The sequence below is a fragment of the Pinus tabuliformis genome, chromosome 5_2 (assembly GCF_031772625.1).
Source record: "Pinus tabuliformis cultivar Carrire ecotype Pingquan chromosome 5_2, CPIR1, whole genome shotgun sequence".
In the NCBI taxonomy this organism is placed as follows: domain Eukaryota; kingdom Viridiplantae; phylum Streptophyta; class Pinopsida; order Pinales; family Pinaceae; genus Pinus; species Pinus tabuliformis.
Window position 1 is genome coordinate 247,956,411 of NC_142306.1, and position 12,649 is coordinate 247,969,059.

Here is a 12,649-nt window from a genome sequence, read left to right on the forward strand (position 1 = left end):
ATTGCAAAGTTGGCAGGTAGTGTGACACTTCATCTGGCGAATAGATCATACATGCAGTATGCGCTTGAACGTCTTGAGCCAACTATATTCCACAAGTGTGAGGTCGTACTTTCTTCAATGAAAGAGCAGCTGACAAAGGTAAAGAGAGGTAAGATGAATAATTTTAGCTATGGATCGATCTTAATCATTTTTACCTTAGAGAGAATTCCATTGATGCAACCTCAGCATGTAACATTGGGTGTAGCTGGTCCTAGAGATCCACGGATGCAGAGGTGGGTTGAATTGATGGCTAGACATGTTGGTCAATAATCAATCACATTTTCTACTGTATTTTTCGGATGGCTCAATCAACAACACATTATCATCAATGAGCATCCATACACAGAGATGGATTTTCATGGAGATCCAGATTTGCTTTTACTAGTGGGAACTCAATGGGGTGCTATAGTTAAATTATTTTTGACCAAATGTTTTTTTTATTTTTAAGTTTCTACATGTTTTTGTGTTTTTTATGTTTCCAAGACTAAACTAAAATTGTTCTCATGCATATATATGTTGGTACTGTTCGACCTATGGGACATCAACAGGAGGCAAGTGGACCAGCGCGGAGAAATGTCGGGAGAGCAGTTCTCCAGGATTTGGATTTGACCGAGACACTGGAAAAGTTGCAGGATCATGTAGAGGGGTTAACCCTCAGTATTCTAGATGTCTAGATTGAGGAGTTACCTATGAGGCTATAGCGCCATACTATTGGTGTTCCTAGTCGTTGGATGAGGCTATTACGCATGATAGCTCAGGCTGCAACCTATTATCATGAGCATCACTAGGTCTACTTAGGCTGATTTTTGTATGCATTTTGAGTTTTGAGGTCAAATGACCAAACATGTCTTGGACACAAATGAATAAACTTTAGTATTTACCTATTTTTACTAATGAAACATGTATGTTTGATTTTTTTAGTGTTGCTTTGAACAGATTTGTAGCTAACTTACTGAATTTCAAGTGCACGATCATGAATTATACCTTTGACCACAGAGCATACTTTTATCTCTTTTTCAAGCTTTGTTAAACATTGAAAAAGGAACCCCCTTGGAGTCCTCTTTAAGCTCTTTTCAGACTCTCGAAATATGAAAAGATTTATGAGCACTTGTCCTTTTCAACTCGTTAACGGATTGGAAATGAAATCTACTCAGTATAAGTTTAACCCTTTTCCAGACTAAGATAGATTATTTATGAAAAAGGAATATGTTGATCGAACATGGTAAATAGGTTCTATCTCGTATTATTTTATGCTTTTTTGGACTTGAGAGACAAATCTACGAAAAAGAACTTGTCGAGTTTTCTTTTTGTCCATTTTCAAACTCTCTAAACATGAAAAGGACCAAGTTATCATTGTCATTAAACTCGTTAAAACATCAAATAGCGACAAACTTGTCCATCATGGCAAGACCGAGTTTCACCTTCGCTAGACTCGTTAAAACATCACATAGTGATGGATTCACCAGAAAGGTGGAATTACACAACAAGCATATGTTATCCTCCTCAAGCTTGATAAAAAATAAAGAGGTACTGGTCAACAATGACTGGGGAAAATGGGAAAAGGGGTTAACCACTTTATGGTAGCAGATCGCTCTTGAACATGACACTTTTACTTCATATCTATGACTACTTGGCTTGGGTTATCTACTTGATGGTTATCATACCTATGCTCTGTCATACCATCCATTACTTTGATTTTGGGTCAATGTTGCCAATTCATTCAGTGTCACCAACATGTTCAAGAGAAGTCACTCGGTTAAAATTCATCCTTTGCAATACTCAGAAACCTTCATTTTCATGACCGCCATTCCTGAACCTTATGTCCTCAGTCAAATTCTATATCCAAAAATCATTACACTCATTTCATGTCGTTGATATGGGATACATCAAGGCCCTCCTGTGACAAGTCGCTTCTTGTCAACATCAGCACTCTATCCAAGAAGTTGACTTAGAAACACCCTTTCAGTACCTTGGGGCTTGCATACATCAATGGCAAGTTTCTCACTTCTAGAAATAGATTGACATCATTGGCCTTCAACCGAAATACTTTGTATGGTGTTCGACATCAAAACATCTATTCGCACCATGCAAAATTTACTGCAGTACCTTGATAATCATGATCATTATCGGTGATCTCTCTCTCGCATCTGTTAACGTCTTACATCATTGGCTGGTAATCAGATAGTGTCTTCCCATGTTCGACTTCAGATCACATATTCACATGGTTAGACTCGTACTTGATCGAACGATTGGACAAGATAGAAGACCACGGATCTAGTTTCATCCATCCGGGATGTGATTTCAGGAGAGTACTAAATCATTTGTACGATGGCTTTACACTGATGGTCATCCCATCATGGGTCTATATTTGTAGACGAATATCTATGTACATGTAATGAAATTTTATATGCTGAGCATGGGTATGCCTTCCCTCAACGATTCACGAAAAATCTAAAATATCATAATATTATGTATTGTAATTGATGCAGGTCACCATCCGCTTCAGAACTTCCTCATCACATCGTAAAGCATATCACTCGACATTATCATTTTTGACTTCATGCTTTAGGGGGCATTTGTTACAGGTCTATTTGGGCACATCACTCCCAACATTCATATCAATATTGTTAGGGCTCATCAAACCCTAATTCAATTGCTACATGCCCTAAACAAGTCATCACATTGAATGCCATCATGCTTGAGAGTTTCCTAGCCTAAAGATATCCTGAAATGAATCCTTGAGGGACTAGCGTAGCCTTGGTTAGGGGTAAATGCCTTGCAGAGCACTTAGCCCCACTCAAGCCTGCTCTGCAGAGCACCTATGCCCACTTTGACCTACACCGAGCGAGATTGAGCGAAATATTCACAAGGTTCTGGGAATATTCCTACATTCTAGACCATTCTAGAAGATTCCCACCTCTTATCCTCTCTTATGAGCTCGAAATTGGATAGGGAATGAATCAAATAAACTCCTATCCTCACATCCCTTCCCCCATGGAAACTAACTCCCAAATTGGAAAGCCATTCAATGCCAAATTTATGATAAAACCACCTCCATTTCCCGATAAATTGAGCACTCATCATAGTGATCAAGGGTTGGACTTTGAAGAATTGTAAGGGGACATTGTTGGCTTGAAGTTTGAGATCATAAGAAAGTATTGTTATGCTGCCGGAGTGTTGTTCTTTTGGTGTGATGAAGGATGGAACTCAAGCTGGATGAGTGACATGGGATCAGACTTCTTTGGTTGTAACTCTTCCTTCTACTTAATAAAATTGTTTACACCTTTTCCCATATTCTTTCATTTATGTATGATGATTATATGTAAATTCTTTTGATTCCATTTTCTTATAGTTGATAGATCTCTTGCTTTGATTGGTTTTTGTCCTATGTTTATGATTGCAGGTACTGATCGAGCGGATTCAGTTCGAGAAGGAGCAACGAGAGCTATTCAAAGGAGACAAAGGGAAGAAAAAGATAACAAGTAGGTCCCTTGTCTTATTTATCTTCTATAGGAAAAGGTTACACTCTTTAATTCTATTGTTCTAAGTGTAGCTACCCACTTAGGGAAGTTGTGTTTATCCGTAGATGCAAAATTCCACATAACACATGCACCTCCTAAGAGTGCAAAGTGTAATCCTTAAGCTCTTTCCCCTTCCTTTTTCTGAATTACACACTTATAGAAACCAAGTGTTCCTTTTAGCGCACTCCTTCAACCTGAAGGAATGCACCCTCCTTGAGCACATGAACGCACCTCGAAGGCCTTAAGCTCCACCCTTTAGCCTTCCACAATGTGTCATGTGCCCTCTTGACCCTTTTAGCACATGGGTGCACTTTGAAGGCACGAAGCTTCACCCTTTAGGCTTCAGACTTGAGCCATGCACCCTCCTAAGCCTCTTGAGCACATGATCGCACCCCAAAGGACTAAAGCCTCCTCCTTCAGCCTTCAGGAGTATGCCCTACACCTCCTTCTCTCCCTTGAGTGAAAAATACACTTGGGAAAGTCGGAGCCTTCTCCTTCGTCCTTTTGACTTGCGCCATGCTCCCTACCTTAATTACTTCTTCATCTTGAGTGCATGAGAACATGTTGAAGCCCTGAAGCCTCTCGCCCTCAGCATTTCAAAGTGCGCCAAGAAGCTACCCTTGATTTTCCCAAGTGCACTGTGAAGGATTGAACAAAAAATCTGCATAAAACGTGTTAAAATAGGACATTTTCAAGTTGATGGTTGCCTGTCATGAGTGACGCCAATTACAAGTCTTATAGGAGCAACATGGTAAGCACACATGCAGAAGATTGGGAAAAGAAGAAAAATAAAGGAAGCATTGAAGAATAAAGAAATCGTTGAAAGATTGATGATTGAAGCACCCAAAAGACTCCAAGATCAAAGACCCTTTGGAGGGTTAAGGCATCAATGATCAAAATTTGCATGAAGAACAAAGACACTAGTGGAATCCATATCACCATTGAAGAAATTCCATGTCATCAGTGACTATAAATCCCAGTCATCAAGGATAGTGACATGTCACGTCTTCATCACATGATGATGTGTAATTTATGATGTAATGATGTAATCATTGTAAAGACAAATAAGTGGAAGTCCAAGAGTCATGTGTGGATAAGAGAGTCATGGAATTCCAAAGGGAATGTAATACCAAGAGTCATATGTAATTCCAAAACTAATTTGCAAGTCCAAAGGTCATCAGGAGTTGGAAAGTCAAGAGTCATGGGGATTTGAAAGGTCATGCCTCAATTTCTAAAAGGATCCTCATTTCTCTTGCAAGGGAATTTTAACCTTGGACTCTCCCACGGCATTAGAGAGATAGAGTTAGTACTTTTGGGGAGCAAGTACTAGCTCTAATGCTCCATTATTGGAGCTAGTGATGTTCATTGTATTTATGTATCTTGGAACTTTTTCTTAATATCGAAGCCTTTCAGGCTAAAGCATTTTCACACATGGATTGTGGATGTTTCTAAGGCTATTATTTGGATGTTTATGATTCACATTTTCTTTCACATGTACTAGAGTAATTAAACTATTTTGGTGACTTTAGTGCTTAATTTATTGGAAATGTGTTGTAATGTTTATCATGATCGTCGCATCTATGTGAAATACTTTGATTGATGTTAGACGAATCTCTCGCATTCATGTGTGTCTCCATTAGGGTAGTACTATTACTTCTCTCTTAGAGGCTCACTTTATTCCCCCTCTACATTGAAAGAACCTTTAAACATATGCAATCGAACATTCACAAGGCACACTCTCTTGCCCGATCAAAATCACATACATGCTTCTCTCTCATGATGAGAACTAAAGCCAAGGCATATCTTTAAGTCAATGGGATTCGAGTCATATTCCAAATGGGACTCCTACACCAAATGGTGTGAGGTCTAATTGGGACCTCATATCAGGGAGATCCCCTATATGTTGGTAGTATCCAGCACCATCAACACAGAGACTAGTCACAAATTGCATCAGTAGAGGCTAGTTGCATCTTCAAGTCATAGTGTTCGTCACAAATCCTCTTCAGAGTGTTGGTTGCATTTCCTCTTCACAGTGTTGGTTGTGTTTCCTCTTCCCATTGTTGGTTGCATATTCAAGTCATGGTGTTGGTGACTAGAAGTTCAACTTGCAACTTAAGGGAGCAAGAAGGTCAAGTTTCATCGTAGGTCACAATGTTATAGGACAGGTAATGACTACTGGTGATGAAAAAAGCAATTAGGGAGGCATAGAGCATAGATTTTGTTTACGGGAGACAGTGAGGAGAGACTAATACATGCTATGGAAACTTTTTATGAAGGGGATAAAAAGACATTTTCATTCTCAAGCCCTGGTCATTATCTCATCTAGAAGTGGAAAAAGGAGAAGGTTCAATTTTTACAAGCAATTGCGAGTTGCGCTAGAGGTATAGTGATTATGTGAAAATAGCACCTTGGAAAGTGAGGGCGTAAGAGGGATATGCAAAGGATAAAGAATGATAGAGTCTAGGTGTAAAATACAAAGGGGTAATATGTCTATAAAAATGAGGTTTAGGGAATATGTAGCAACTGGAATAAGAGACACAAAAACAAACTATAATTTCAAAATGCAAGCATATAGACTAACCTCCCTATGTGTGCAAGTCACAAATCGCAAATTCAGTGGTTAGTTGCAGGTCGCAACTTGGATGTGTGTGATATTTTCATCACATGCAATAGAGATACTGAGGTTGAAGATTGTATCTTTTGAGGGTAGTGCCAAATCATTGTGAATTATAATTTTGATTTATGAATAAGGGTATTTGGTGCTCAGGGCAAATAACAAATCGTGATTTTAATGGCTAGTGAAACTGCCACCGCAAATTATGATTACAGCTTTTGACTAGGTCAGCAAAATAAAATTCTTGAACTTTAAGGATAAGCTTACTAAAATGCAATGAAAACCCTAGCTTGGTTGAAGGATGAGTCAAACCATAAGAAATCATATAAGATTGAACCCGAGGATATTATAATTATTGCATATGAACTCAAGCATGTATGAAGCCAGTTGACCCCTGTGACAGTATGTCGACATTAAATCACAGATGGTTTATGATCCATCTTATAAACCTTGACATAATGATATATGATTCCCACTAAGATTTGCTCGTGAGGATGATGAACCTTCTAATCTAGTTGTAGCCTTGTCCAAACCCTGGGACATACAAAATCACACATAAGTATAACTTAGACACTTTCTTAAAATTAATTATGTTAACCTACATAAACACCAATGGAGAGGTAGTGTTGAAACATTCTTTACAAAACAAATGAATGCAAAATTTCACAAAACCTAATGTCGAGGATGAAGCAAGACAAGCAAGCATAGGCATTGTGCCTCATGGACATAGTAGCAATTGTAGCCTTGATGACAAGAGTTTGACCAGTAAAATTGATAGGGATATTTTTTAAGACCTTGAAAAGGATAGGGGGGCTAAATATTTAGATGTACAAGCTAAAAAAAATTGTAGTGTTGTAGTGGCTTGATCTAGAAGGATCCTAAAAAGCCAATTTTTCAAAGTCCTCAAATATTAGTGAAACTTATCTCAAATATAAGAGCTCATCGTTCTAAATCCAATAGTGTGAATGACACCTCAATCTGACACCGTATGTGAAAGTTATGGCCCACTGAAGATTTTGGGAAAACAGCGAAAACTTTTATAGGCAGGACCCACAAGTTGCCACGTAGTAGATAACGTCAACAATACAAATATTGAAGTCAGCAAGGTGATGGGAGGTACAGTGTTCAGGCTACCAATAAAAATGTGACACGTGGCAAATGACATCAGCATGACATCAGCAGCACAATCACTAGGTTGATATAATAGTACATACCAACTAAAGTATGACATGTGGCAGATGACATCAGCAGAATGACGTGGAAGTATGGACCAACTAGAGTGTGACATGTAGAAGATGACTAAGTGTATGGATAACCAATGAGGAGGTGCCTAGTGGCACCCAGCTGGAAATTGGTCGGGTCAACTAATCAAGTGATAATTTGCACCATCAACAATTGCCGGTGGCGGTTACCGGCAAGGATGAAATTATCGCCTAGTTAAAATTTTTGGTGATCCTTAACAGATGTTGGATTAACCAGCAGTGATTAGTGAATGGAATTTTTTATTTTAATAAAATTAAAATAGGGTCGATAGGTCTGCAGGTTTGAACTTGTGACCTCTAACCCACAAACCAAAAAACATGTCGTTAGACCACCACAAGTGGTCAACACAAACAATGTATAAAATTTATTATTTAACCTATCCAATCCACTAAGAGGAGGAGGAATGAGAGAGCAAAGAACAGAGCAGAGTGGACCCCCGCCATCGAGTCGGAACCGTGCGCCCTTGGGCATGGATTTTGAAAAAAAGATTTTGAGAATATTTTGAGGAATATTCTGTGGAATATTTCAAGAAATCTTTCAGGAAAAATTCAACAAAGCATAATTAGGTTGACTTTACACTCATTTTTACTTGATTTTTTCACAAGCAAAGTAGTGGCAAGGTCAGTTTCGTCACTTGGGTAGCCAAATTTCATTCAACCCGTGGGAAGGAATCTTTAGGGAATCTTTGAGATTCCCGGGGTCCAAATTTTGACCAAAGAAGAAAGGGGTCGAGTTTCCAGTCATTTTTCACAATATTTCACTATGTATTCAATGGTCTAATCCATTTCTTCAGCAAAGGTGTGCATTTTCAGGCCATCCCCGAAAGTGGAGGTATAAGGTGTCTTTTTGTACATGCATGTAATTTTATTTCATTGAAGATTAATGAAAGAGGCCTCCCCACATTGAGCAGGGCCCGGAGACGTAACCCACACTGGGTGAACTCTGTTATCAACTTGTTTGTGTCTTTGCTTCTCATGGTTGTCTTTTATTTCCGCCTCTTTTATGTGTAATAATCTTATGGTTACATGCCCTTTTAAATGCAATTTTGTATGCATCTTTGAAGAAAAAAATACTTGGATCAACTTTGGTATCAGAGCAGGTCTTTTGTTGATGTGGATCGCAAGTGTATGATAACCAGGGCAAAGCTCCAAAGAGGTGAAGAAAAACTTAAGTCATTTGATCTAGAAGAGGGGTGTGCAACACGAAGAAGGAAAATGGTATATGAAGATGCTCGGTTGGAGGAAGAGAGAAAATTTCACAAGATCTTCGACACAAAAGGTTGACAAAATGTTTGTAGAGTATGAGAATACAATGGCAAAGCAAGAGAAGAAAGAACCGGATTATCATGCCTTAGTAAATCAAGGAGGGGAAGAGCCTCATGAACCCCCATATCCATTTGGTATTGAATGCTCTACTTCTTCCTCATCTTCTCATCGTTCTAAAAGTAGAAAATCTCATAAAAATGTTTTTTTCAAGTTGAATGCCAAGTTTGAATTTCCTAGGTTTAATGGAGAATCTAATGTAGAAAATCAAGATAACTATATCAGAAAGGTTGAAGTATATTTCCGCATACAACGAATCAAAGAAGATGAGTCCAAGATCTAGTTAGCATCCCTTCTATTGAGTGGCACTTCTCTCGTATTGTGGGAAGGCAAGCATCGGAAAGGTGGTAAGAGTAATCATAAACTTATTTCATCTTGGTCTGAGTTTGTTTCTTATTTAAGAGGACAGTTTTACCCATTGGGCTAAACACAAAAGGCCATGATGGAATTTCAACATTTGAAATAAAGTAAAGGTCAGAATGTTCATAATTTAATAGAAGAGTTTAAGAAACAAGCATTAGCCTTGAATGTTCCATTAGACTCTCTTGAGACGTTGATGAAATACATTGGATCTTTGTATAATTATGTGTCATTAATTGTTATTATTTGAACCTAAAACTCTTAATGAAGCTAGTGTGAAGGTTGTACATCTTGAAAGTAGTGGGAAGCATGAGCAAGATGACCACCCATGGAGGACAGCAATAGCTAAGAGAAAGGAAGCAAAGCCCTCTTGTACTCATTGTAAGAAAAAAGGGCATGACGAGAAGCATTTCTGGAAATTGCATCTGGAATTGAGGCCAAAGGAATGGCAGAAAGGAGAAGCAGAAGATGGTCGCTACCGTGCAACAAGACCAAGAATCTGAATCAGAGGATGAGGAGAAGATCACAACTGCAGGATTTGCAGGTGTTGGACCAATTGACTTGGTATCTGAATCAGGTGATGAGATGAAGATTGCATCTCTCGGAATTGAGGGTGGTGGAATTATTAACTTGATTTCTGATTTAGGTGATGAGACAAATATTTCAGCAGATGTTGTGCCAAAAATGAGAATGACACCAAACACTGCATGGCTCCAAGAACTTGAGGAGATCAATCAAATCATTCAAGCAAAAAACGTTGAGCTAAGGGGGCCCCTACAAGAAGAAAAGGAGGAGAAACAGAGGTTATAGCTTAAATTACAAGCCAAGGAGGAGGCCTGGAAAGGTTGCAACATAACAAGTTTGAGGTAAAAAGTGATTCTTCAATTTCATGTTCTTTTTATGATGATGGTTTCGCTGCTTTTGAGAAGCATACTACAGGAATTGGATCAAAATTGTTGAATAAAATGGGGTATCAAGGAAAGGGCCTCGACATTAATGGCCAAGGCATTATGAATCCCATCAAAGTGGAGGAGTTTCCTCTCCATGTATAACTTGGTTATGTCAGAAAGGAGGTTGGATAATGCTCCAAAACAACCAGTGACCAATCAATGACAGATGATGGGAGCACCTCCCAACATACTAGTGATAGTGAGCATTCCACATGAAGTTCTCCTCCCCAAGGACATACCAAGAACAAGAATTCAAAGAAGGTCCAGAAAGTTTGGAGGAAGAATCATTGTAGCCACTGCAACAAAGATGGACATCAAAGAACCACATGTCAAGTACTCCATGACCAAAAAGTGCTTGTGCAAAGACCAATCAATGAAGATTTTCAACATGCGGATCAGCTCCAGAACGATGACACATTCACTTTGATGAATGAGAGATGGTTTTATTAGATATAGTAGCTTGGCATGGCCACACTTTGTAAATCGCATGTTTCGACATGATTGTAAAAGTAATGAGGTGTTTTCTATCACTTATGTAAGCAACATGATGATGTTTTTGGCATTTTAGTTAATAAATTGGGATGGATTTCTGTTATGATTTGATGTAGACTTGACCAAATAGTGTGTTATAAACTCTTGGAAAGTATGTGGTTATTTGGGTCATGATTGGTATTGTATTAATAACATGTACTTTGCAAAGAATGTACTGCAGGGTCACATAAGAATGTAGGTGTCGGTTCATCACTTATGGCTCTGAAGAACAAAGATGAAGAAGAAGGAAGTGTGGATTGACAAGACACTTTCTATGCAGATGAGGGATTATAAATAAATTGTAGATTGTGTTCATGATTTTGGAGGACCAAAATCTCATTGGTGTGGAGGAATGATCCAGAAGGATCCTAAAAGGCCATTTTTTTTAAGTCTTCAAAACTAGGTGAAACCTATCTCAAATCAAAAATCTTGTTGTTCAAAATCCAACGATGTGAATGGCACCACCATATGACATCGTATGTGAAAGTTATGGCCCATTAAAGTTCTTAAGAAAAAATACAAAAATTTACAGGCAAAAGCCACAGGCTCCCACATGACAGCTAACTTCAACAGTGCAGATGTTAACATCAATCCCACAATTGCTGACATCAGCACAGTGACATGATAGTACATTCAACACGTTGTCAATCAAAAATTCAGCATGACATCAGCATCACAGTCAGTAGGCTGACGTGATAGTACAAACTAACCAAATTGTGACATGTGGTGGATGACATCATCAGACTAACATGGCAGTACTACCCAACTAGAGTATGACATCTGGCAGATGTCCGAGCATACGGAGAAACAATGAGGAGGCACCATGTGGCGTCCAAATCAAAATTGACTGGGTCAACTAATCATGCAACAATTTTCACCATCGGCAATCGTTGGCTACAGTCACTGGCAGCAATGAAATTGTCACCTAGTTAAAATTTTAGGTGACCCTTAACAGACGCCAGATTAACCGACGACGATTAGTGAACGACATTTTTTTTATAATAAAATCCAAATAGGTTCAGTAGGCCCACAAGTTTGAACCTGTGGCCTCCAACCCACAAACAAAACAACATGTCGTTAGACCACCACAAGTGGTCGATACAAACAATGTATAAAAATTATTATTTAACCCGTCTAGTCCACCAAGAGGAGGAATGAGACCGCCAAGCGCAGAGCAGAGTGAAATCCTACTGCTGAGTCGGAACTGTGTACCCTTGGGCACATATTTTAAGAAACAAATTTTACGAATATTCTGAGGAATATCCCCTAGAATATTTCAAGGAATCTTGAAGGGAATCTTTAGATTCCATAGAGCCATGAAATTCACCAAAGAAAAATTAGGTCGACTTTATACTCGTTTTAATCATATTTTCACAATGAAAGTAGTGGTGAGGTTAGTTTCATCACCTAGGTAGTCGAATTTCAGTCAACCCGTGAGAAGGAATCTTTGAGATTCCTAGGGGTCTAGATTTTGACCGAAGCATAAAGGGGTTGAGTTTATATTATTTTATTTTTCGCCACGAATTCAACAGTGAAATCCATTTCTTTAACATAGGTATGCTTTTCAAGCCATCCCAAGAAGTGGAGGTATAAGGTGTCTTTTTGTACATGCATGTAATTTGATTTTGTTGAAGATTAATGAAAGAGGCCTCCCCACACTAAGCAGGGCCCTAAGACATAACCCACAATGGGTAAACTTTGTGATCAACTTGTTTGTGTCTTTAATTTTCATGGTTTTATTTTATTTCCACCTCTTTTATGTGTATGCATCTTATGGTTACATGCCCTTTTAAATGAAATTATGTATGCATCTTTGAAGTAAAAATATATGGATCATGGCTACAACAACACCTAACTATGAGACAATCCAAAACATAAATACATATTCTTACTCATCACCTTAGATTACTACTATAAGCCTACTAGTGTAAAGTTATCTAAACATTAGACCTCAAGTTTGAATATATGTTAGAAACATTAATCATATCAAAATCAATACTCACATCACATACAGATCATAATCAAATGTTATAAGTAACACATAACATC